Source organism: Triturus cristatus, chromosome 11 (assembly GCF_964204655.1).
Source record: "Triturus cristatus chromosome 11, aTriCri1.1, whole genome shotgun sequence".
Lineage (NCBI taxonomy): Eukaryota > Metazoa > Chordata > Amphibia > Caudata > Salamandridae > Triturus > Triturus cristatus.
Window position 1 is genome coordinate 97,360,344 of NC_140594.1, and position 27,634 is coordinate 97,387,977.

General features: G+C 42.5%; 1 long non-coding RNA gene across 1 annotated transcript; it reads right to left on the reverse strand.

The window, feature by feature from the left end:
- Nucleotides 1-1,778: 1,778 nt before the first annotated feature.
- Nucleotides 1,779-27,634, reverse strand: LOC146783305 (uncharacterized). Its single transcript, XR_014970684.1, has 4 exons — nucleotides 27,278-27,634; nucleotides 22,379-22,488; nucleotides 2,690-2,775; nucleotides 1,779-1,920 (listed from the first exon to the last, which is right to left on the reverse strand). It is a non-coding gene; the product is annotated as an uncharacterized LOC146783305 (long non-coding RNA).

The following is a 27,634-nucleotide window of genomic DNA, read 5'->3' on the forward strand; positions in this document are numbered from 1 at the left end:
AGGGTCCCTCGGCGGGCGTGCTAGATAAGCGTCGTGCAGGTTCTGAAGATGGCCGGTCCCGCAGGTCTCGTCACACCTACGACTCTCAGCTGGGCTGATGAGGGAGGTAAAAGGTCAGAGATGGCAGGGAACTCGGGTCTCGTCGAGCTGGGCAGTCTTGATCCGTGGGAGAGACTTACAGCAAACCGCAAGCGCTTAGGTGGTGCCTGCTGGTGCAGGGTGGCGACTCCTTAGCCACAAGGGAGAGTCTTCAGAAATAGTCAAGAGTTCCTTTCGTGGAAAGTAGTTCAAGATTCAGAATTATCCAAATTGGGAAGGGGACTCGCTCCTACCTTTATTCTAAGAAAAAGGGGCTGGCCCGTGACTAGGTTCTACCTATGGGTGGAGCCAGGAGGGGGGTGGTTACACCCCTATCCTTTGTCCGGCTTCGCCCCAGCTCAGGGGCTGGTGTGCCCCCGAAACTGGTTTGAGCCGGGCTATGCGCAGTGAGCACCGGGGTGCCACTGGCAATCACCTTCCTTTCAGCCCTGCCTACCTGGGATACACAAACCCTGTCTGGGATGGTGCTAACACCGCCCTCGACAGGAAACCCTTTGTCCAAGCTCCCCTCGCTGGAAGGTCTCCCAGCAGCAGGAGGTCAGACTTGTGTCTGGTGGCAGCATCCATTTTGTGATGCTGAGGCTTGAGTCAACTTTAACCGGGGTTCAAGGTTACCTCCATGTCGTGCCCCTCTAAAAGGGGGGAATGCTAACCCCGTCGCCAGAACTGGCGAGGGGTTCGTCTTCCGATTCGTATGACACCTTACTCGACATGTGTAGGTGATGCGATGCCAAAGTTAGCAAATAACCGCGAGGATTATAATGCATTTAAAAGTAGTTGGCCCGCGTCACCATGGAACGGCTATTGGGACTTGGTTCCGCAAGCCGTCGACGGGCTCAGCTCGCGCCAGAGCACCGTCCCACATGATTCCCTGCCCTCTGCCTTCAGGATTGATAAGGCCTGCCATAGGAGTGACCGATAGGAATCCATGTGTCCATTTTAGGGTTAGGTGTAGGAATACTACACCTACAGCAACGGGTGATTACACCACGTTGCCCCAGCTGTCATGCAGCCAGTTGTGTCAGATTTGGGCGGCCATTCCAGGGGTGGCATAATACATGCTGCAGCCCCTGGTAGGCCCTGGGTCCACCGATGCCCTGGATACCTGTGGTATGCTGAGACAGGGACTGACAAGGCGGCCCAGTTCCAATTGGTGGATGCACCTAATGTACATGTGTTTAATTTTGAGAGAGAACAGCTAGGCTGTGGGTCTGATTGGCAGGCCCACAGCCGGGGAAAGTCATAAACCAATGAAGCAAAAGCAAAAAATCTGGGTGATCATAGGATTGCAGACCCTACTCTCCTACACTGCCTGTACCTCATCCCAGATGGTCCAGTGGGAGAGCTTTGCTCTTCTGCTGGTACGCTGGTGTATGTCTTCGTGTTCGTGCCCATTTTTCTGATTTTTGTTTTTTTTGTTATTGCGCCTTTGATTTTCTGCCTTTAGTTGTATTTGTCTCTCAACACTAGAAGACATTGGGGGTCGGTCAAACCCTGTGTGCACTGGTGAGTATATTGATACAAATATCAATAAATATTATTGAATTGAACTGCTCAACTTCTCGTGGCCCACCGTCAAAAACACTATTACACACGAAAAATTAAATAATCAAGAAGGAGCATCATTGTATGGTTAATCTCCACAATCAAATATTGAAGTCCAACAAAGAGATCTTTATGATGTCTGCTTCATGTTCTGTTCTTTATTTTGCATTAATTATTCATCTCCAAGAGTAAAGTCATCATTCATCATCCAACTTCAAAACAGTTAATGATTTACACAGCCAACGCGTTTCGTCCCCCTCTGGGACATCATCAGGGCTGTAAAGTAAAAACATAACATCATAATCCAGTACAAAGTGCAAATCAAACGAACCAGATATGTAAAAACAATACTTCAAAACAAATTTTTAAAGCAACCTGCCTATTTAACATACTGTATATACAAAAGGAAATACCTGTTCAGCTAATGTCCTTCATAACATGTGTTGCAGATCAGAAATCACAATAATTCATGTACTTTACAGAAAGAAATACTTGTACAGCAAATATCCTACATTCCCATTGATTGCAGATCTGAAATAGTCAAATTATTACTCTTGCACCCAATTCCACCCGTGTAGCCTAATTATATATTCTATTAGGTATTGTACCTATGTCGACTGAGTGCTGTTCCTCTTAACTTATAGTTCATAAAAAACACCCACCTCCTATATTCAAAATCATCAAATTATTCCTTTCTTGTAATGTCCTTCCCGAATAAACATTGACCTGTTGTTCCTTTATTTCAGTTATATCTCAAAAGCAGAATAATTACAATAATGTCAATAATTTTATGGAGAACATGATTCAAATTGATTTATCTCTAACTAAAATCTAAAAATAAACTTCTCACATTCAACTTATACAAGTAATTTTATCGTCATCCTATTCTTAAACAAGCGCCAAGTATTTTTTACCTCCAAAGTGTATAAATCTGTCAAAAATCAATAAAGCGAAAATAAGTAAGCTTCAATTGTCCAATTGAATTGTTCTAAAAGTTATTCCCCAATCTGAATTATTCTAGTTATATAAACCACACTGCTCTCACCTGTTATCGAGCAATTCTAATCTAAACCGTCTCCAGCATCCCAATTTTCATTAGAATAAAGTCCTCTGTCCCATCCAGTCTCAAATCTGTATTGATAATGAACAAGAAAATATCCAAATTATTCCTCACTGAAATAGAGTTACTAGTTTGTAATTCACAATCCTCCTATTATTAACCGTTCCTCGTCCAAAAATTCCCTAGTCCCGTACCTTATGCAATGGCTATGGTTAGTCTCCAAGCATCTCGTCGCGTCCACAGTCCGGCCCGATAAATCGACTGTGAGCCAGGTATCCCGCCAATCCCTATATTTAAATTATAAATTGCCCAATCCGATGCGTGAATTTCAAATCCCCTCATTATCATACTTAATTCATGTTCACACCCTGGTCCGCCATCGGTCAACACGTACACTGTCTATGTATCAATGTTTATAGTAACAAACCAACCCGGAACAACATTCAAAATGAAGAAAAAAACTCATGTTTAAAATCAGCCAATCCAACGACTGATCATACCCATTCTCGTGTGTGTCTTCTCCCGTCCGCCGGCTTGTTTCCTGTTATCGTCGATTCGAACTTCACCGGACGCATTACGAATGTAGCGATCATCCAATCACCTAATGTCTAACTAGATTTCTTCCAATCATAAAGCTGTATAGGATGATCGCCTCAGTTTCACCCAAATCATATATTTAATTAATATTTTCTCCATTGCACGTTTGCCAATGATATCAATTTGAGTCAGATTAAAAAAGGCGCTCTCAAAGAACCTAGTTTCTTGCCATCCTTTTTCTGCTGCTGCCCCAGCGGCCCCTCCACTCTCCCAGTTCTCGCTCCTACTTCCCAGTTGCGCTTCCCTCCCCCTTTCCTACTTAATGGCGGCCACTGCTCAGACGTGTGAGCAAGACCTGGAATCTCCTTCCAAGTACTCAAGAGAAACCTCCGATCCGCTGACCTTGCCCTCGCCGAAACCCCGCGCATCCGCAGAGCTAGAACTGGTGGAAGAGCCTTCTCCTACATTGCGGCAAAGACCTGGAACGAGCTCCTGATCAACATCAGACGCGACCCCACTCTTAACATCTTCAGGAAGACCCTCAAGACCTGGCTCTTCAACTGACCGTAGCTGCCCCCCCCACCACTCACCCTTGCACCTTGAAACCCCTACGGATGAGTAGCGTGCTTCACAATTCCCTAATTGATTGATGGAGCCTTAGACACAGTCTCTCACGCATCCTAGCCCGCAGACTACACAACGCAGGAATCCGTAACAAGGACCTGCTATTTCCTATCTGGCAGAATGCAGCAGGCCAGACTCCCACCCTTCCGTTCGTATCCCACACAACCACCTGCGGAGTTCCCCAAGGATCCTCCATCAGCCCCACCGTGTTCAACGTCCACATGGCTACGCTCGCACCCAACGCTAGATCCCATGGACTCAACATTGTATCTTTTGCAGATGACACCCAAATCATCCTCTCCCTATCCAACGAACCTAACATCTCCAACCACAACCTTCAAGAAGGAATGGAAGCTGTAGCCAGGTGGATGAAGAACTGCTGCCTTCAACTCAACACGGATAAAGACGAAGTACTCATCATGAGCCCACACCCCGATGCCTGGAAAAACACCTGGTGGCCTCCTGCCCTTGGGAACCCACCCTCCCCCATGGACCACGCTCACAACTTTGGAATCATCCTGGACTCTGAACTCAAAATGGACCATGTAGGAAGGTGGAATCTGACTGCATGGTTGCCCCTACTTTTTTCCTGGTGTTTGAATGGTTTTTGACTAGTCTGGCTGGGATCCTGCTATCCAGGACCCCAGCCTATCTGCTTACTCCCTTAAATGACTGGTGTGCATATTAGATGCACTAGTGATTGGATACTGTGGTACCTTATGAGCCCCTAGTATATGGTACCTTAGGTACCAAGGGCATAGGTACTTCACAGGCCTACCAGGGGCAGAAGCACGTATTATGCCACCCCTGGGAAGGAGACTAAATCTGACACCACTGGCCTGCTACTGCAGCCTGGGTGTGGTAGTGTTAGCACTCCTCACTGAGGTATAGGTTCCTATATCTCACCTTACACACACATATAAACCAATCAGTCACCCCTAAGGCAGGCCCTATCAATCCTGAGGGCAGGGTGCTTGGTTTACAATGTGAGGGGGTGCCTCTGCATGAACAGGGCCCCTCTGCATCTGGCAGAGTCTATTCTCTGTGGCTGTTTGTGGATGCGGTTAAACCATATACTCTTAAGTGCATTATAACCTAGCGGTAAATGCTGACTTTGGAATGACTGCATCAAAACATGCCGTGTTTGGTGTCAAACAACTTGGAATCATACCCCCACACCAGTAACTGGTGTGGGAGTATGATCCCACCCTTCTAGAGGGGACGACATGTACCTACTGTGGAAACACAGTAGAAATCTGAAAGAGCCCTGGCATCACAAAATGGATGCCACCAGCACAGACACTGGGCTGCCCTCCTGCTGCTGACTGAAACTCACAGAGGAGGAGGCCCAACAATAGGCATCCTGTCACAGGGAGGTGTCACCACCTTCCAGACAGGATTTAGTGTATTGGGGCTGGGTGGGTGCACTCTTAGAGTGCTTTGAAGTCCTGCACTGGGGGAGCAGTAGGCTCCTCTGTGCATATGCCAGCTCATACCGGTTCAGGGGCTACCTGCCCCTGCTCTGGCACGAAACTGGACAAAGGGAAGTGGGTGTAACCACCCACTCCCCTGACCCTCCAAGAAGAGTGGTCATAGAGCTAGTCCCTCCCTTCCTTTTAGTATAAGTTATGGAACCCTTGCCATTGCAAGTTAGATATCCCTGGACGACGCTTTACAAGAAGAATCATGGCCCTTCATGGTCCACTACCTTTGGAAGACTGAAGAATCTCCCTTGGAGTCAAGGAGTGACTCCCCTGCTTGGCAGGCACCAAAACTTTTAATCAACAGTCGCAAACTTTCCCGCTCCCGCCGGAGTCCGAAGTCCCTGCAGCCCCGAAAGTGGATTTCCTGACTTCTCGACGGCCATTGTGAGTCCCCAGCAGAGCTGAGGTGACTAGACCCCACGAGTGATGAGGAACAGCAATACCCATGTACCGTGCACTATTGTCGAGTGCAACCCCTTCACGAAATTCTACGAACTTGTGCTTTAGACCACCTATGTTCCAAGCCTCCAGCTTGATTTCCCTAAAAAATCAGAGGCCTACTTCGTCCCGAGTGACCGTGGGCTCCTGTGAAGCGAATCCTCACAAGGCATCTTCGCAATCCCTTGCTGGCTAGCTTGTGGGTCCCCTGAAGACTTTCTCAACAAACCAAAGGGCTCCCCTGGTTGCTGCAGGCCTGCCCTGACTTACCCTTACTGGGTGAGTCCCTCAGACCTTGCTGGTCTGCACCGCTGACTTTCTTCAACTTCCACAAGACTTGCTGTTGCCAAGGCTTGTTGGCTCCAATCCGGTTGCCGACACCTCAGTAAGCTGCAGACTTTGTGGGACACTCCGAATCCAGCTCCTGGTCATTGTCGATGCCTCCTGGACCTCATGGCTGAAGAGTGAAAACACCCTTGATCACCTGAAATCACCCGACTTCCGTGGGCATCCATCTTCCTGGCCCCGGGTCACTGGCAAGTGACTGTGAACACTGTCCCTTCTGCTTTCAGGTCTTATTCATCTTGAATCCAGCCTTGGATTCCACCGGACACTTCTCCAGTCTTCGCAAGCAGCAAAACTTCTTCGGCTTCCATAGAAAACGACGACGCGACCCAACACCAAAAGACACCTGTGCACCTGGCTTCCCTGGGTGAGGTAACTTGTGCACTCTGCTGCTCCTGTGGGTGTTGGCCCTCGAACTACTTAACTTGTAAGTGACTTGCTTGTGGACTCTCTAGAAGTACCCATAAACTTTATAAATCTAACCGCGACTTGCTCCATTGAAATCAATAGGGAACCCGCGGCTGTGTTCTCACACTGCACGCGTCTCCCGTGGGTCTTTTACTTACCTGCCTTGGGTGGATTAGTGAAGCCCCAGCGATTCTACAGGCCCTAGGCCTTGTCCCCTTGCAAGTCGACTTTCCTAAACCTCTTTTTTAGCATATGGTCTGGTACGCCCCTAGGGCCCAAGCCATATTTGTGCTTAACTTATTGTGAAACGTTGATATTTGCATATGTTCCTGACTTCTAATCTCATAAAGAGATTAGTAGAGTGTGTCTAGTAATAAATACATATATATTTGATATATATACCTGTGTGGTGCCCTTTCATTTGGTAATTCAAGAGATTATAAGGTAAAACAAGCTGCTTTACATTCCTCTGAGACTTAGCCTGAAGGCTGCTCTACACAGCTACCAATAGGATAGCTTTCTTTAAAAGGTTGTCTTAAACCTATCTACCATAAGAGTCGAATTGGACTGGTGCAAGGTGGCCACTATAACTAGTGACCAGCATATGCCAGGCCAACTTCTCACAGACCGCCAAATCAAAACCGTCTCCTCCTCCTATTTTCACACCCTCCATCTCCTATGTAAGACCTTCAACTGGATTCCTCTCGAGCACAGGAAAACCGTCACCCATGCCCTCATCAGTAGCAGACTGTACTACTGCAACGCATTCTGCGCCAAGATCAACAAGAGCCTCACCCGCAAACTCCAGAACATCCAGAACACCTCTGCCAGACTAGTCCTCAACCTACCTCATCACTGCCACATAACCCAACACCCACAAACAATACATTGACTCCCCGTTGAGAAGAGAATCACCTTCAAGCTTCTCACCCATGACCACAGAACCCTCCAAAACACAGGACCTGCCTCCCTGAACCACTGCCTCTTGTTCCACGCACTCCAAAGATCCATCCGCTCAGCCCAGCTCTCTCTTACTACGGTGCCACGCAACAAGAAGACCAGAACAGGAGGTTGTTCCTTCTCTTTCCTCACAGGCAAAGCATGGAACATAATCCCTCTCCACCTCCGACAGACAACAACACTATCAAAGTTCATGAAGGACCTCAAGACCTGGCTCTTCGACGAATCACCGTTAACTTCCAGGAGCTGCACCCCCCTCAAGCCCCCCTACCACCACAGCACCTTGAGACCCATATGGGTGAGAAGTTGCGCATTACCAAACCCTTGATTGATTGATACTTGTCTTCAACTTAATGTGAGCAAAAACCAAAATATTTTTGGCGGGAAGTAAGAACTGCAGTATTTAAAAGTAACTTTACTTTTACTTTTTTGTGTTGTTTCAAGACTGACATATTAAAACTAGAAGTGTTCAAAATGAAAATTCCACTATCAAAATGTTTCAAAGTTGAGAAAATTTGTAATTTTGTGAATAATCAAATGTTTGTCATCTTTCCACAACTTTGCCTGCAAGCTAATGTGAATGTAAACGTGAGTTGTTTACCACCAGAAGCTAGCTTGTGAAGTGAATTAGCCTAATAAGAGTATGTTTTGTGATTTAATCCCTCTAGACTTATTGGCCACAGTGGGGCAGGTTTACGAAAAAGTCACGAAGCGCAACAATTCACCAAGGAGCGCTGCCCTGCGTGACAGAGGAAGGAATGGCAGGAATGCACAGTAGTTCAGGCAATATGGCGTAGTCCTGTCCTTTCCCATGCGCTGGTGCTATTTTGACAGCCTAGCGCCAACACAGGCAGCCTTGCACCATGGTGCAAATGTATCTGTGATGCATGCGGGATTGTTTTTGTGCAGGAAGGTGCAGGAAATTAGCATTAATGCCAATGTTGATGTGCACCTAATTTCTATGTTAGCAAAGACAGTAGTACCTTTTGCACACTTGCATTGAGATGTGCAAAATCATTTCCACATGAGCACCATTCACTATGTTGGCCTTGTTGTGTTTTCAGATTGCCTTCTCCTTGAGTTATTGTGTGCTCAACGCATGTTACAAGGGGTGACAGTGTTCTAGAGCTGAAGGTTTTTGTCTCACTTCCCCTTAGGGTCACATCACTGTGTACAATGTAGCGTGCTACCCTCCCAGTGATGAACTTTGCAGATATAGTCAGCGTCATCGCCTGCTTGAACCGCACTGATGGTCAAAGACATGGTGGTCCCGGAGACGGAACCAGAGAAGCGGGCAGGGATCCCAGCGGGTCTGTTGTTGGCACTTCTGGCAGTGTTACTAGTACTGTAGACAAGTAGCACCGGGGCACTGCCCTCTTTCTGCTGGTACCAGCCTGGGTACTTGCTCTCAATGGAAGGTAAACCACTCACAGTGCAGGAGAGAGTCACTGTCCCTCCAGGGGCCACAGACACAGAAGGGACCCGAGGAGTCAGCGTGAACTGCGCAATGGAACCTGGAAATAAGAACGAGAGAAGATTTGAGTTTACATCACTGCATTGGTCTCTTAGTAACTATAATGAACGTCTCAAACAATGAATTGCCCCCACATGAGCAGAGGGTGCCGAGCATGAGGAGGAGGCAGGGAGTCCAGGACATGGTGCAGCATCAGCAGAGCTCTGGTCTCTGGTGCAGACAGGTCTCTGGGTGGGACCCTCCAGCTCTTCCTTAAACCCCCTGCAGGGCTAGGGAGCACCCCCTCCATGCAAATCATGTCAAACGCTACTGGCTGCATCCAGGGCTATCTCTGGCTTTGTGGGGTTTTAGTACATAGATGCTTGTTGTGACTACAGAAACAAGTCATGCTTCAGTGTGTCAAATATGAACTCGGTAAAACTGGGAAGTCCTGAGAAAGCCGTCACTGTTAACACTCTTTGAAACCAAACAATGGTTCATATATCCAGTACACATGATCCCACTTCTGGCTGCTGTACAACTTGGGCGTTTGTGTGGGGGGTCCATCGGTGAGCCCTGAGGCCAACTACCCTTGGGAGACTCTGTCTCATTCAAGGATGTGTTGGGGAAACACCTGGATTGCACGTTTTGCCTATCTTCCGAGTATAATCCCAGGTATTTAGTAAGATGTGATATATGTACACTCTAAATAAAATAAAACAAATACCTCCTGCTGGACTTGCATCTTGATGCTTCGAATGTAGGCATCCATTCCATAGGCTATGAGAACGAATCAGTTCTTGTTTAGCTCACTACCACTCTCCAGTGCTTACATCATCATGTATATTTGTAAGGTGCAGCGGGATCACTATAAGCGTTACACAACAAAGCGCACAAGAGTCCCAAGTAAACCGCAGGAGTGTGGGCCTCGTGGCGCCCTCGCCTGCAGCCCATCTCTGAGCCGCTGACTTCGGAAGGCTCTGCCGGAGGCGGGGGCTGCTCTGGGGAAGCTGCTCCCCGCAGCCTGGGAGGTGCCAGAGCAGCAAACACTGGCCCGGTGTATAGGAGGGTGTGAGACACTGTCCAAACGTGGGCATTAGAATGTGTCTATCTGTCCCACCTGCTGGGCTTTGGAAGGTCATTCTATGGCCGGGCTGTGAGAAGGCTGCTGCTTCGTTCCTTTCGGCCAGTGTTGTTAGCCTGTGAAGTCTGGAAATGCTGCTTCTAAGTGTTTCTTGTGACACTCATACATCCTACGGGTGTCAGATCTGGGTCTGTTTAATCTCAATGAAGAAGGTATACCTATCTGTTTGCCTACCATGCATTACCTACTGGCGGTCGCCAGTAGGTAGTTATAGTTAGGACCCCTTTTTCCATAGGAAAACCTCAACATTCTATTTTGAATAACTTTGGCGCCGGTCGATGAATCCTCGCGAATTTCTCAAAATAGGTGGGGCGCTACGCTCCGCTCCTTCCCTGAAAGTCTCGGGGGGATCCGTCAAGCGGGGGCTGAGATAAAAGGGGGGTCCCAAAACGCGTTTTTCCCATGCATTTTTCCATAGGACCTTTAGAACGAGCTACAGCCCGAACGGCTGAACAGAATTACTCGAAATTTGGCAGAGAGGTAGTCCCTAGGTCAAGGAAGTGCCTTTTGTAGGTTTGGTGTAAATCTGTTCAGTAGATTCTGAGAAAATAGCCTTTAAATCAATATATATATCTGAGCCCGCTTACGGTACGCTTACCGTACGCTTACCGTAAGCGTACGGTGGCGTGCGCGAGCGTGATTCTGATTGGCTCTTAGATCTTAGTAAACATTCGAATCGGCCGAAACCAGGAAGCGGCGGCCGCCATTTTGTGTATTTCACTCTGAAAAAAAAGAGTGAAAACAAGAAAAGGGGGCAATGAGGAGAGTTACAGACCCCCTAACATTTGTAAGGGGGTCAAAGAAGGACAGAAAAGTACAAAAAAAACATTTATTGATTTTTAAAAAAATCACGGGGTACGCGTACGGTAAGCTTACGGTAAGCGTACGGTAAAAAAATAAAAATAAATAAATGAAAAGCAGATTTAAGAGTTTAGATATTAGGGAGCTCTAAAAAGAGCTGTTGTGTTTATGAAGTCATTTTTTTAGTGGTACCTACAAGTAAGTACCGATGCAGAGTCTAAGGTTCAAAAGGAAGACTCTGTTCCCTTCATCATTGAAGTGCACACCATCTCCTCTATAAATGTCTTGCATGTCATAACGCAAGTTGTTGTGGTAAATGGCACCCATACCATAGTCACGGAGGAAAGCAGAAACAGATTTGTTGACGTGCTTTCTTGCTTTGTCAATCTGTGGACAGAAATGATTGGACCAGTTCCATTTTTGCCTTTGGCATATGTTGGAAAACACAAAGGCAGTTTTAGGGAAAAGTGAAAACAGTTGTGCAAAAGTGTCCTTCATAAGCATTTCCAGACCTACCCCAGTCAAAGTGCCTAGGTCATTGCCACCACAGTGCACTATTATGAGGTCAGGGTGTTGGATTTGCATGAAGGATTTCACCAATGGCATCAATTGGTGCCACTTTAACCCTCTCTGACCAATCCATTTAATGTCTACATTTGGCAAAGCAAGGTCTCTCACCATACCTGTTTTCTCTGCAAACTTTTCACTCCAGAAGACATAGCTGTGCCCTACAATCCACACTGTGAACATCTTCAAATGAGAACTGGATGCACTCAGGAGGTGTCTTTCAGTAGAATGGCAATATGAAAAGAAAGACAGTTTGGAAATGGAGGCATACATATTTTTTTCAAAACAAAAAGAACTGATTGGCTGTTTCATACCATTCTAGAATAAAAACTAGGCTGTATGTGTAAACTAATAGAAGCATGTTTTGTATTGGTACAAAAAAATGTGTTACCAAAGAACAGTACTATGGATTTGCTGTTAGGTTTGAAAAGTCAAGCACTCTTGCTCTGTGGAATTGAAACATTGTGTGGCGAACTTCTGACCTAACTCCACACAGCAGTGTTCCATGAGCTGTTGCTATGGTAGCAGGCAGAAGTCAAGTTGGGGGAAGGGTACTAGGCAGAAGTCAAGTTGGGGGAAGGGTACTTTTGGAAAAGGGTTGGTTTTCAACCAATAGAAATGTGTGATTACATTTGAAAAAAAGGGGGAAGCACTGAGATTTGAAACTTACATGTATATGTGTGGAAAAATAGAGGGAAAGTTTGCCATTATCTGGTTCTGCTGAGAGGAGAGAGGTGAACACAACAGAGATCCTGGCTCTGATAATCTGCTGTTTGAGTGTCACATTTCTTTCACAACTAACTAATTTTAAAGGTGAGTTTAGAGTTTGAGAGGGGATGTATGTGGTAACTTAAGAAATGAATAATAGAAATGGAAATTGTTTTTGTTGTAGGGGGAGCGATTTTTTGGTGCAGAAGCTGACTCTTAGCACACAGCCAGCTCCTTTCCATGTATAATCATGCACAGTATTTACAAGCGAGTGGGGTTTAATACAATCTTTGTGATTGTTATTTTTTTTTTGCCCGCTGTAAAATGATGAATGCAATTGCTTTCACAATTTATAGTGAAATGCAATATATTCTGAAAACAGCAAAAATAAGGCAAAAATATTTTTTGGAAAATGTAAATATGTGTACTGTATTATAAATTGTTTTAAAAATATTAATACTTTTTTCTTTTTTTTCAGATTGATATAGAAAATTTTCGAAAACTAGAACCATTTGTAAAACTATTTTTAAAAAAATCAAATGAATAAATATTTTTTCAGTGAGTATGGTAAGTCAATAATAATAATTGTAGTCTCTCAAGGACCTTGTAATGTGTTTATTGATTTTTAGTGTTTTTTAAAAAAAAAAAAAAAAAAGTACGCGCACCGTACGCGTACGGTAAAAAAAAATAAAAAAAAGTTTTTAAAAACATATGTAAAAAAAAGATGAAAGATAAGGTTGGCTCTTAAAAGAACCGTTGTGTTCATGCAGGGACAGAGGAAAGGAAGCATGGGAAAATTATTCAAAGCGACAAATGTGCTGATCTATTTTGTTGTTCACTAGGGAAACACTGGTCTCCCTATAGCAAATTAGATCTTGACAAAATGTGCATCGAATATCAACCTTCCGAAATCGAGGGTTGATTTCCAGAGGGCCAGCAAAAGGAGATTCTCCCCCCACAGATGAAGGGCTCACCTGACCTGCAGAAGAAGGAGTCAGCCCTGCAGATGATGGTTCAGGCTGAGCTGCTGTGGATGTACTGGCTTGTCTTTCTGAAGAGTTACCTCCAAAAAGATGACCATGTGTCCTTCTGTGTACATCCTGGAGGTGTCTCTTCATGGTGTGATTCCCAAAGGAATACTTCCTGTTAGGATTACCTCTAGAAAGTACACGCTTACACAGCTTACAAGTCACTAAGGGTGCATTTACCTTTTGCTGGCCTTCAGGAAAAGTAAAATAATCCCATACATAAGAGGGCTTTTGTTTCCTCGATCTCTGCCTCAAGACAGTGCTGCTAGTGCTAGCCTCACTCTCAGAAGAGCTCTGCTGTTCTGCCATCGTATCCCAAAGACAAACCAGCTCCTTCTTCCAAGGGATCACAAGCAGAAATGAGGGGAATGGGTGTGGTGTAGGAGAGTTCTAGAACTGAAAGTAGTTTCAACCAATCAAAAGTTGTGTTTCATGATCACATGACCTACCGTACGCTTACGGTACGCTTACGGTACGCTTACGGCAAAAGTGCGCATGCGCGTAAAAAAGACACGCGCTTGCGCGCATGCGCATAACAGTCACTCCCGGCACTTCCGCGTAACGTGCGCGTGTAGCGTACACGCGTACGCGTCCCACGCGGAGTACGCGCGGCTACGCAAATTGCGTAACTATACGCAAGCAGCGTAGGAAAATTACGGACGTTGCGTAAACCGTACGCTTACCGTGAGCTTACGGTACGCGTACTAAAAATATTTAAAAAAAAATAGAAAAAAAGTACTGCAAATAAATTTTACATGTTTATTTTAAAAAATATATTAAAAAAAACATATTAAAGAATTGTAAAAATTTAATCATAGTCTTTATAAAAGGTAAGAAAATTAAAATAAAAATATGTTAGAAAAAATAGAAGAAAAAAAAAAATTAGCATTTAAAAAACCTTGCAAATTCACTGAAAAAACCATGGGTTTCACACACGTTATAGTTAGGAATTAGCATTTAAAAAACCTTGCAAATTCACTGAAAAAACCATGGGTTTCACACACGTTATAGTTAGGAATTAGCATTTAAAAAACCTTAGAAATTCAGTGAAAAAACCATAGGTTTCACACACGTTATAGTTAGGAATTAGCATTTAAAAAACCTTAGAAATTCAGTGAAAAAACCATAGGTTTCACACATGTTATAGTTAGCTGGACATTTTACTCGTAAAAAACCAATGAAATTCCCCCGTTATAGTTAGTTCAGCTAACTATAACTCGCGCGCCCGCAATGCACTGCTGATGACGTCACATATTACATCACTCATGACATGGTCAGTGACATCACTCATGACATCACTGATGACATCTCAAATGACATCACTGATGACCTCACTGATGACATCATCCTTGTGATAGAGTGGCAGACCTCCTCTTCCCCTAATAAAACCTTTGATACACACATTCAAAAATAGAGACTAAAATTTACAAAACAATGGACATACCAATAACAGTTACAACAACCTCTTCAGTAATTCTAAGATCCACATACACATCCACTCATTCACCAACAGTCCAATACAGTCACTCATACATGTACTCACTTATCATATGTACTCATACACCTATACATCCTGTTACACAATGCCACTCATCCATAGAGCTACTCACACACATAGTCACTCATGCTAATAAAGAATCAAACATACATTTACTTGCATATACAGTTATACACACACCACCACACTTACTTCTACGGAAACTTACACATACTTAGTCTTTTAAACAATCACTTATAGAAATACATACTTATTCATACAGGAACTCTTTCAATCTCTCACTCTCACATATACTCACATATATAAACCAATAGTCACATATACTAGTTTTAAACATATGTAGTTACTCATAAAGACACTATTGAGACAGTCATTCACTCACTAACACACCCATACACACACTCATCCACCCATGCAGTCCTGCACACATGCTGTGTTCAACACATACAAACAGTGAGTCACTCATTCATGCACCTATGCACTACGTCATACCCCCCACCGAACCATGCAGACACTCATACTGATACTAAAAAAAACAACTAATAACCTATATAGACACCCATGTAGCTACTCACCAACCCATGCAGCCACTTATACACAAAGTGAGAGACTGATACAGATATTTATATATTTAAACATTACTCACTAAGCCATGTATTCACTATGATACACTTAATCAGTCAGTTACACAATCAATTTTTCAAAAAGAAATCATCCATTTAGACAGTAATATACCCATTTATTCTTCCATCGACCTTGAGATATACATATATAAAACATATTTAATTTTCAGAAAAACACACATTCACTGGATGATGTCATCAGTGAGGTCATCAGTGATGTCATTTGAGATGTCATCAGTGATGTCATGAGTGATGTCACTGACCATGTCATGAGTGATGTAATATGTGACGTCATCAGCAGTGCATTGCGGGCGCGCGAGTTATAGTTAGCTGAACTAACTATAACGGGGGAATTTCATTGGTTTTTTACGAGTAAAATGTCCAGCTAACTATAACATGTGTGAAACCTATGGTTTTTTCACTGAATTTCTAAGGTTTTTTAAATGCTAATTCCTAACTATAACGTGTGTGAAACCTATGGTTTTTTCACTGAATTATAAATATAAATATGTTACATTGTCTGATGTGTCTTTAAATTACGTATCTTGGAGTTGGTCACGCGAAACTATGTAAAACTCGTTGAATGGCTGTAAATCTCCAACCTCATAGTCTGTCAACATGAGAAATTTGAACAATTAACATTGTTTGCATATAAGAGAAGCAATTGAAAATATATTTCTCTGCCCCCTGTGGGTTACACTCTGATGACTTCACAGAAGCGGATGCTCTGGTGTCTGACTGGCGCTCGTTTCTAAGGGGACTTCATGAAACTATCTGGCACCACGTCACCCCGTTGTACCCATCCTCCACTTCCTTCCTCTACCAGCAAACATCCACGCTCCACTGCGCCTGTTTGGTTCGATGAGTTGTTTAGCCATGTCTGAGAAAGGGGAAGCAGTTCACTGATCTGTGGTCATTGTATTTACATTTTTACTCCAGTTTATAAAGGAATTTTATAAACTCTGGAACATCTTTCCTCTGTCAAACACCACTTAAAGCAAACGGAATTGTGCCTACCTGTATTCCTCAGAGTTAGAACTCAATTTTCAGAAAGTACAGCTTAGAAACAGTGAGCGATGACAAAATCAGAAATTGCCTTCTGCCCAACGGGCATTTCTACCATTCACAGGAACCGCTGTCAATGTGGCTCCGGTAAATGTATTGGAACTTTGCTGTATGTCTCCGTCAAATATGACGGAGCCATAGGCAACATTTCAAAGTGTTTTTATTTTCAAAAACAAAACCTCAAAATGAGATAAGTCCCATGGCGAGGGGGAATTTTTGTTTTTTACTGCCATTTTCCACCTGAGTTTTCTTGGCAGTGGCGGGCAGTAAAAAACGGCTATGTGTCCTCTCTTCTAAATTTGGTGGCTGAACATATAGTCATTTCTCCAACGGCCCATACTCCCTGAGGCCACTGGAGAAGTTTGGCCACGGTGGAGACGGAGTAGTCTCCATCGTTGTCCGCTTCAAAGTTCTGCAGGCAGATCATTATGTTGGCGGTAAGGACAGTCCTTAGCCATTGCAATGGAGTATCCTTCCTGTAGGAAGCTATGTGGCCCTACTAGCATTCATTTAGACAAGAAATGCTAAATTAATTTTCAATGCCGGCGTGCGAGAAACAAATCGAACAGAACACACTTGGAACTGTTTGAAATCATAAAACAAATGTATATATTTTCAAAATCCTTTATAATATATACATTTTGTGAAGGTTCTCTAATCACGGTTGCTCCAAAAACAGTGAAAGGAGGATGCAGGAGATACACAACTTTTTCTGACTCCTCATTTGCCAGTGGCTCTAATAGTGACACAGAGAGACCTAGTATCAGTGCAGGGGGTTTAATCAGAACGACATCTACCAAGGGCAACAACAGGGCCCTTTTATAAGGGACTGCCAATGGATCCCATTCAGAGGGTGAGGCCAAAAATGGACCAATGGCAGGGGCAGAGATCAAGGATGGGGGAGGCACAGAAACAGAGGTAAGAAACAAGTAAGATTTCCACAGTAAACACATGGAGAAATTCAAGCAAGACAACACCACTACAGATGGTAGACCCTGCAGACCCTGACAAAAGTATGTTGAATGTAAATAAGAACATCACTAGTCAGTCCCTGACACAGAATAGCAACCTTGGCAGAAACTGGCTAAATCTGATTGTCAAACTTTCAAATTATACCTCCACACAAAATGAAGAATGTATTTTATGCAAAGGCCACTCTCTTATACCAACTGCTTTACCTAATACGTTTAACCTCAAGATAGAGTTACATCAATTCTATTGGAAAGTATGTTTTAGACACTATTTCAATAAAATCCCAACAAAACCACAATTCATTAACACAGGACTGAGACCACCTTCAGGTTTCACACCTCCCTCTCACCTCATGTCCCACAAAGCTCTTGCCTTATAGCAAGTAGTGATGAGGGACGTGATGACTGCCAAAAAGGATTATGTGAAATACAATATAGATCCAAAATGGAACGAGAAGCCCTAGAATCACTAGGAAAGAATAATGATATTGTGATTAAATCAACTGATAAGGGCGGGGTAATAGTGGTGCAGAATACTACTGACTATAAAACAGAGATTCTTTCCCAGCTAGCAGTTGAGGCTAACTATACAAAACTGAAAGGTGAACCCAGTCGAGAAATTTCAGAATCCATAAGAAAGTACCTGCCAGAGGTCTTAAAAAAGGTTTTCTCACCGAACTAGAGTATGAGTTCCTAAACAAAAAACAGTCAAGACTGCCGACCATATATACTCAGCCCAAGATCCATAAAAATATTGAAAAGCCACCTGGGAGACCGATAGTCTCCGGATGTGGTTCGACACTTCAACCTCTCTGTAAATACATAGACATTTTCCTGAAACCTAATGCTTAATCCACGGTGGCCTACCTACGGGACATCATGGAGACCATAAAATTGGTTGACAATCTGGCCTTTAATCCATCCGAGCAGCTTCTATTGACAATGAATATAACTTTACTTTACCCCAGCATCCCCTGGAAATCATCTCCGGATGTAATAAGAGTAGTACAGGATACAAGACCCAGACCTGTACAGGTCCCCACTCACTTTATAATAAAGCTCCTCGAGATTGTTATGACCGAAAACGTTTTCTTCTTTCAAAGAAATTATTATATCCAGACAAAAGGGAAGGCGATGGGTGCAGGATTTGCACCTGATCTGGCAATCCTCTACATGGACCATTTTTAGAATATTTAATACCAGCAACCCATATAGCAACAACATAGGATTGTGAAGACAATACATCGACGATGTATTGATGATATGGATAGGCAGTGAAATAACTCTGAAAACACTCTAAAGAATGTCCATGTTTGGCTTAACAAAATATCAAGTGACATCTGGTTTTCCCTTGCATTTAGTAACTGGACCATACATTCCCTTGATATTACTATTAAAGAAGAAGAGGGTTTGCTCCATACCACATAATATAGAAAAAACAGTGAAAGGAACACTTTGCTACGATACTCAAGTCACCACCCGAGGAGTCTGAGGGAAAATCTGCCCTAGGGCCACTTCCTCAGACTCAGCAGGAACTGCTCAAGAAAATCCGGTTTCTTTGCTGAAGCTGATGAACTTATCAATCGATTCGTGGACAGAGGCTGCCCAAAGGGGAACAACCTTTACAACGCAACTTTTACAACGCACTACCTTTACAACGCATTTTTTACAACGCATAATCCATTACAACGCATGACATTACAACGCATGACACTACAACGCATTTTTAAAAACTACCTTTACAACGCATTCCTTTACAACGCATACTACCATTACAACGCATACCATTACAACGCATAATATTACACTACACTATCCAACACTTACCCTACTGTTGCACCCCCTGGAGTTAGAATAGTCATTTTTACCCCTATACTATCCAACACTTACCCTACTGATGCACCCCCCTGGAGTTAGAATAGTAATTTTTACCCCTATACTATCCAACACTTACCCTACTGATGCACCCCCTGGAGTTAGAATAGTAATTTTTACCCCTATACTATCCAACACTTACCCTACTGTTGCACCCCCTGGAGTTAGAATAGTCATTTTTACCCCTATACTATCCAACACTTACCCTACTGATGCACCCCCTGGAGTTAGAATAGTCATTTTTACCCCTATACTATCCAACACTTACCCTACTGATGCACCCCCTGGAGTTAGAATAGTAATTTTTACCCCTATACTATCCAACACTTACCCTACTGTTGCACCCCCTGGAGTTAGAATAGTAATTTTTACCCCTATACTATCCAACACTTACCCTACTGATGCACCCCCTGGAGTTAGAATAGTAATTTTTACCCCTATACTATCCAACACTTACCCTCCTGTTGCACCCCCTGGAGTTAGAATAGTAATTTTTACCCCTATACTATCTAATACTTACCTTAACTGTAATTTAATATTATGCGTTGTAATGGTATGCGTTGTAAAGGTAGTATGCGTTGTAATGGAAATGCGTTGTAAAGGTATTTTTTAAAAATGCGTTGTAGTGTCATGCGTTGTAATGTCATGCGTTGTAATGGATTATGCTTTGTAAAAAATGCGTTGTAAGTGCATGCGTTGTAAAAGTGTGCGTTGTAACGTCATACATCCTGCCCAAAAGCTTACTGAACAGGTCACGTAAGAGGGCTTGGTTCTATCCCAGAGAAGTTCTCTTAGAGACCACACAACGCACAGGGGCACCACATGACAGAAGTATCTGTGCCACTACATTCTGCACGCGCAGTAAGATCAAGAGGATAATAAATCAACATTGGTCTTTGGTGGCGGATGAGGTAGAAACCCCTGCGGTACCTATGCATGCCTTCAAAAAAGGTAAAAGCGTGAAGAACCACATTGTGAGGTCCCTTCTAAGTGAACAACAAAAGACTATTCTTTTGAGCCAGTGGAATTTGAACCAAATGAGAAGACATTTCAAATGTGGGCATTGCAAAGCATGCACATTGACAAAAGAGACCAAGGGGCATATGTATCATCATCTCCATTTGCGATTCTCAAATAGCGATTTTTTGAGAATCGCTATTTGAGAATTACAAAACGGGATGTATTTAAAAAATCGCACATGTTTTGCGATTTCTTAAAATTCCTTAATTGCGATTAGCAAATTGCGAAATCGCAATTAAGGAATACCTTCCCATTCATTCCTATGGGCCAGGAGGCCCATAGCAATGAATGGGAAGTCCTTCTCAATTTGCGAATCGCTATCTGCTAATCGCAAATTTGAGAATATTTTCAAAGGTGCAAGGGTGTCATGATGACACCCTGATGCACCCCTGAAATCAGCATGTGTGCACATATGGCGCACATACATGCCCTTAGGGCATGTATGTGCACCACATGGCACTTTGAAATATGCAAAAAAGTGCATATTTCAAAGAAATCGCAACTTACCACCAACTTGAAGTTGGTGGTAATTTGCGATTTCTTAAGGAGAAATCGCACAACTTGGGTGCGTGTTACATTGCATTTAAGAAATCACTATTTGCGATTTCTTAAATGCTTACGCAAACTTAAGAAATCGCAAATTTAGCGATTCCTTAAGGGGTCTGAACGAACATAAGGAAGTTTCGAGACAGGCCTCCACTTCATAACTCTTTCTGTGTCAGTGTCTAATACTGGCTGAGTCTATATATACCAGAATCGCCTAATGGCACCTCTCGCAATTTCACTATTATTCACTGTAATTCACCATGATTCTTGCTGTATCTTTGTATAATACTTGCTGAGTCTATGTATACCTGCACCACCTAATGATACCTCTTGCCAAATCATTAATGTTAACTGTCCTGATCATATATTAGAGATTACTCATGTATTTTACTCTGATTTCTCTTTGAGCCATGTATTTTGGTAGATATTTGTATTGCATGATTTGACCTTTCAACCGCTCCTCTCTGTTCGTATTACCTTTAATTAGAACCACATGACTGTTTTCAATGTAACCGTTTTTGGTATTTGCTCGAACTTAGAATACTGATGTTTTTGTTAGAGGCGTGGCTTTTTTTGAATTCCACGCGGACGCTCTTATCTCTCCGGACATACCGCGCGCACACTCTTATCTCTCCGGACATACCGCGCGCACAATATCCTAACAGACACTCGGAGCATGATGAACAAGAGGTGAGCGCTGTTGTATTTTACATGGGTTAACATGATGTGCACTACCATAGCTATTGTTATGACAACGTGGAATGCTACAGTCTCTTAGCAACTATCTACCTGTTTGTAGACTAGGAATGTTGGGGGAGATGGATTGCGGTTGGACCTGTGAGCAGATGTGTCCCAGGGGTCTTTACTATACTACAATAAATACTGGTTCCTTCAAGGAGTGTGAATCTCCTTCTTCATAAAACTGGCGACGAACGTGGAGGTAACCCTACAACAGATGAACATTTTTACAGTCGGACTACAACCAATTGGGACTGTGAGTGACCCCTGGATTATTCTTTGTGGCGACATTGATTGCTCATCAACTTTCAAGCATCTATCTGGTAACCATTTATTGTGATCTCTATGTGGAAAGTTAATCCGAATTATACAGGGAAGCGGCACCGAGTGTTCTTCATGTGTTAATCTGAAGCGGCGCTGCTGTGGAGTTATGTTAACGGTCTGCTGAGATTGCTGCTGAGACCCTGTGGTCTTGTTCAGATTTGGATTTGGTGTAGTGGTGACTGGATTGTGAAGTTTGCGTTGAGTCGGGCGTCGGACCGACACTACGCATGCTGAGGCTGCTGGCTATTGTGCTGTGAGGATTGCCAGCGCGCACTTGTTCTGTTGTTCCGCATTGGTACTACTGGTCACCGCTACTTGGAGCCACTTTGAGTGCCACCGCTGGCGCTACAACAACTATTGCCGGTGTTACTGTTACCGAGCTGTTGAGCAATCACTTTGAGTGACATTTGGGTGTTTGGCACGTTTGTGGTGCACTAATAGCCATCAACAACTGTTTCTACAGCGTGAATACACGGATCGACAATTGCGCTTTATTTCAAATTAATTGTGCACGTACCTGGAGCTTTCGTGCATCGAGTCTTCTACAGGAACGTTCGTCTTCCGGCTGACTCCATTCTGCTTGCAAGAACATTTCCTCACGTTCACACACAAAGGATCATGGTTATGCTGCGAAAACAAACAAAGGACTAACATTTGGTTTCTCCCAAGGGGTGCAATAGTAACAAACAAAGGACTATTGTACAAGTACTATGGCTCAAGGAAATTAATATTCTACGGAAAAAAAAAAGAAAAAAAAAATTTTTCAGAAAAAAAAGGAGAAAACAATTCTTTCATCTTCATTGTTACATTTTTTTTCTTCATATACTAACTGAATTTTTTTTTAAACTTTAATTGGAACTTTAATAAAAAAAAAAATTCTCCTTTTTGACAGAAGCTCATTAAAAAACGCAGCACCACCCAAACTTATTGGTATCTCTCTACAACTACTTATTTCAGTGAACAATGTCTTCTCAAGTAATTCCAGCGCCACCTTATTTTCTACCAAGTCCAGGTGAACCATGCATGTTATGGGAGCACTGGAAAGAAACTTTTGAAACTTACTTAGAAGCCATTGGGGGTGTTGACTACGTTTCATTAAGAAAATTAGTAATTTTAAAACAATTTTTAGGTTTGGAGGGAAGAAATGTTCTAAAAACATTACCTTCAATGGAAGCCATTGTGACTGAAACCAGCGCTGATAGTGAAGCTTCAGGGGACAGCAACATTGATATTTTTGAAGTTGCGTTGAAAGCGTTAGAAGAGAACTTTGGAAAAAAAGTCAGTGTTGTGGTAGAGAGACACAATTTTTTTTCACGTGTACAGGCAGCAGGAGAAACCATCGAACAATATGTTGCAAATTTAAGAATGTTGGCTGTTACATGTAAATTTAAGGATATGAGGGATGATCTAATTAGGGACCAACTAATTAATAGAATGTCTAATTTAAAAATACAGGAAAAACTTTTGGGTTTAAAGGATCCTTCTTTAGATAAAACTTTGTCAGTAGCCAAACGGATGGAAAACACTTCCAGATACGTAAAAGAGCTAAATACACTTTCCCCAAAAGTTGTCAAAGAAGATGACAATATACACATCATAAAAAGTAATATGAAAAAGGTAGCAGGCAAACCTATATCTCTCAACAAACAAGAAGTTGTGAAATTTAAACCTAAAATTTGTTATAGGTGTGGCAGCCCGAAACACACAGCTGATACTACTTATTGTCCTGCAATTAAAACGAGGTGCCATAAATGCAAAAGGTTAGGGCATTTTGCAAGATGGTGTAGAAGTACTAATTCTTCTGTGATATCGAAGTCTGTTAACGCATTAGTTCAAGATAATTTGCCTCACATGGAGGAGTCGTTCTATGATAGTGAGGGTGAGAATGAAGATATTGAAGTCATGGTCATTGAATCAAGTCAAGTTCTCAAATGTGACACAAACAAACAAGATAGTTATCATCCTCCCAAATGCATCATCAAAATTAGAAACAAAGATGTACATGTATGGGCAGATTCTTGTTCCCCATTTACTATTATAGACAAGTTTATTTGGGAAGGTTTAGGTGGTAATGTAAATGAATTGCAGCCCACCGATGTGGTTCCAGAGGGGTATTGTGGTAAAAAACTTCCTGTGTTAGGTTGCATAGAAACTGAGATGTGTTTTTTAGACAGGAAGATAACTGCCAAATTATTTGTAGTTAAAAAAGGAAGATCTCTTTTAGGATGGAAAGAGCAGAGAGCACTCGATATAGTATTGAATCCTAACCATCCACAACAAGTCTTGCTAACCTCACCAAGCTCAACCTTCAAATGGGTTAATACATTTCCCAAATTATTCAGTAAAAAATTAGGGTGTTTGAAAAAATTCAAACACAAAATTATTTTGAAAGCAGATGCTACCCCTAGAGTACATAAAGTAAGAAATGTACCTTTGGTTTTAAGAGATAAACTTAAAAATGAATTGGTCAGATTATGTAACGAAGATATCATTGAGAAAATTGAGGCGTCTGAATGGCTAAGTCCAGTAGTTTTGGCCCGAAAACCTAATGGAAATATTAGGATGTGTATTGATTTGAGAGATGTTAATGACAACATCTGGATAGATCGGTATCCCCTCCCACGAATAAATGAAATGCTAGCTACCATCAAAGGGGGAACATATTTCTCCACTTTAGATCTATCTAACGCATACCATCAAATACTGTTACACAAAGACTCAAAGCACATCACTTCCTTCATTACTCCAGAAGGAGCTTTTCAGTTTAAACGCATGCCATTTGGCTTAGCGTCTGCTTCAGCTGTCTTCCAAAGAGTGATGCATTCTATTTTATCTGGTCTAAAAAATGTAGTGGTTTTTCAAGATGATGTGTTGGTATGGGGGAGTGGTGAAAACAATCATGATTTAATTCTGGAAGAGGTTCTCATCAGACTTTCTGAAGCTGGTCTCACAATTGCTTTAGAAAAATGCAAATTCGGAGTCAATGAAGTGGAATATCTTGGTCATACTTTGTCCAGTGAGGGAGTAAAACCAAAACGTAGTTTGGTTGAAGCCATCGAAAAGGCTCCTGCCCCAAGAGATAGAGATCAACTCAGGTCATTCTTGGGGTTAGCAGAGTATTACTCGAAATTTGTTCACCATTTTTCAGACAAGGTACAAGAGCTTAGGAACTTAATGAAGAAAGGTGCCAAATTCGAATGGACTGAAGTATGTCAACAAAATGTTGACTCTATTAAGAAATGCATCATAAATGCTGTGTCATTAAGGCCATTTGACCCTAATGACCAAACTATCATCATTACCGATGCCAGTAATAATGGGTTAGGTGCAGTATTAGTTCAGTTGCATAAGGGACAAGAAAGGGTAGTGGCGTTTGCGTCCCGCACACTAAAAGGGGCAGAACACTCTTATTCTACCATTGAGAAAGAGGCTTTAGCATGTTGGTGGGGCATTCAATATTTTAGGACTTTTGTGTGGGGAACCAAGTTCCAATTACATACTGACCACAAGCCTTTGATAGATCTATTCTCCACTAGAGGTGCAAGCAAGGCCACTCCCAGAATAGCAAAATGGTTATACCGTTTGCAAGAATATGTATTTGATGTAAAATATATTCCTGGTGTAAGGAATGTAAATGCAGATTGCATATCTAGGCTACCGTTAGAGAGCACATATGAGGAGGAAGATGATGAGTGGATGGTTGCTGAAATAAAAGATGTGTGTACAGCAATTAGTGAAGTTGAGTGGAAGGAGACTTTGGAGGAAGATGTTGTACTAGACAAGGTTATAAAAGCTTTAAGTTGTGAACAAGGATGGAAAGCACACAAGGATCTAAATTCCTTCAAATTAATATGGTCTGAGTTGAATGTGATAGGAGGTCTACTTAGGAGAGGTAGTAGATTAGTGGTTTCTGAGAAATTGAGAAACAGATTACTAAACATCATGCATGAAGGTTATGGTGGAATGTCAGCTATGAAAAGAAGGATCAGAGCAGATTTTTGGTGGGTTGGTATGGATGTGCAGATTGAGCGTTTTGTTCGAGATTGCATGGCTTGTGCGTGTAGCGACAAGACTCACTCTTCTCAAGAAACCTTCATAAGCGCGTCGCCCATGCCTAAAGGTGCATGGGATAAATTAGCTATTGATGTATGTGGACCTTTCGATATTTTAAATGCATCAGAGAGGTTTGCCATAGTTATGGTGGATTACTTTTCAAAGTGGCCAGAAGTTGCCTTTGTTAAAGAAGTCAAGTCTGCAAATGTTATTGCATTTTGTGAAGATATTTTTAGAAGGGAAGGTTGCCCAACTGAACTTGTTACAGATAATGGACCCCAGTTCATATCAGATGAATTTGAGAGTTTTCTGAGGAAGTGGGGAATTAAACACACTACCACGCCAGTCTATCATCCGAGGGGAAATGGGTTGGTGGAGCGTTTCAACAGAGTATTGGTTGAATGTATCCAATTAGCATGCAAAAACAAAGAGCTATGGAGGAGTGTGTCAAGGACATGTTGTGGTCGTACCGCACAACTCCACATTCAGTGACAAGAGAAACACCTTTTGCCTTACTTAAAGGAAGGATTCCTTGTTCAGTGGCTGTGCCACCTTGGATGAATAGAGCTGGAATATACAATGCAAACTTAGAGGAAGTGCGTGATAGAGTGGAAAAATATCAAAGGGGTTATTGTGATCGTTTTAACAAGAACATGGTGAAACCAAAACGTCAATTCATGCAAGGCATGTTTGTGAGAGTATTTATTGGGTATAAAGCAAAAAAAGGTAATTCTAAGTGGTCTTTGCCCAAAAGGATAATTGTGGTAAAGGGTAACAGTGTGAAGCTGGATGATGGTAATTGGTGGAACACTAGGAAAGCAGCTCCATGCTCCGACATTGAAGTTGCCATGCCTCCTAATACTAAACAAAACATGGTTGCATGTAAAGCCAATTCGGGTTCTGTTAGTGTGCCTATTGCTAAAGTCAGAACAAGTTCAAGACAATGTACAATGCCATCAAAATATCAGGATTACATATGTACATAGTTTTTTTAATATATTTTTTTATTAATCATTTTATTATATAGTTCATTATTGTTTAAGGGGGGAGATGTGTTGTATTTTACATGGGTTAACATGATGTGCACTACCATAGCTATTGTTATGACAACGTGGAATGCTACAGTCTCTTAGCAACTATCTACCTGATTGTAAACTAGGAATGTTGGGGGAGATGGATTGTGGTTGGACCTGTGAGCAGATGTGTCCCAGGGGTCTTTACTATACTACAATAAATACTGGTTCCTTCAAGGAGTGTGAATCCCCTTCTTCATAAAAAGCTCTTGTTAAAGTAAGCTGCTCTGCAGCAATTTTTTACATTTCTGAAGCTTTTAATCAGATGTCAGACAGGGTAGTTGTTTTACCTTGATTCTCCGTTTCCAATCCCAGAAACGACTGGATCGCCATTATGCAGGGAGGCGTTACGGCACGATTTCAGGATCAGGTGAGTGGGAACAGAATGACTAGAGCAAGCGTGCCTCCTTGTTATTGTTCCTCTTTTATAGCTCTTGCATGGGTGGGGCGCACAAGGGATTCACATGTGTACACGAGCTGCCAACTGTCAAAACGAATTTAGGCTAATGACAGGGAGCAGACACGTGTGCTTAAGGGAAACACGTTGGGAGCCTGTGAAAGCATTCATTAAAAGGTTTTTTTTTTTAAATTGCGTTGATCATAACTGAATGTTGAAATACATAAACAGCAAATGCGGTGGGCATGTG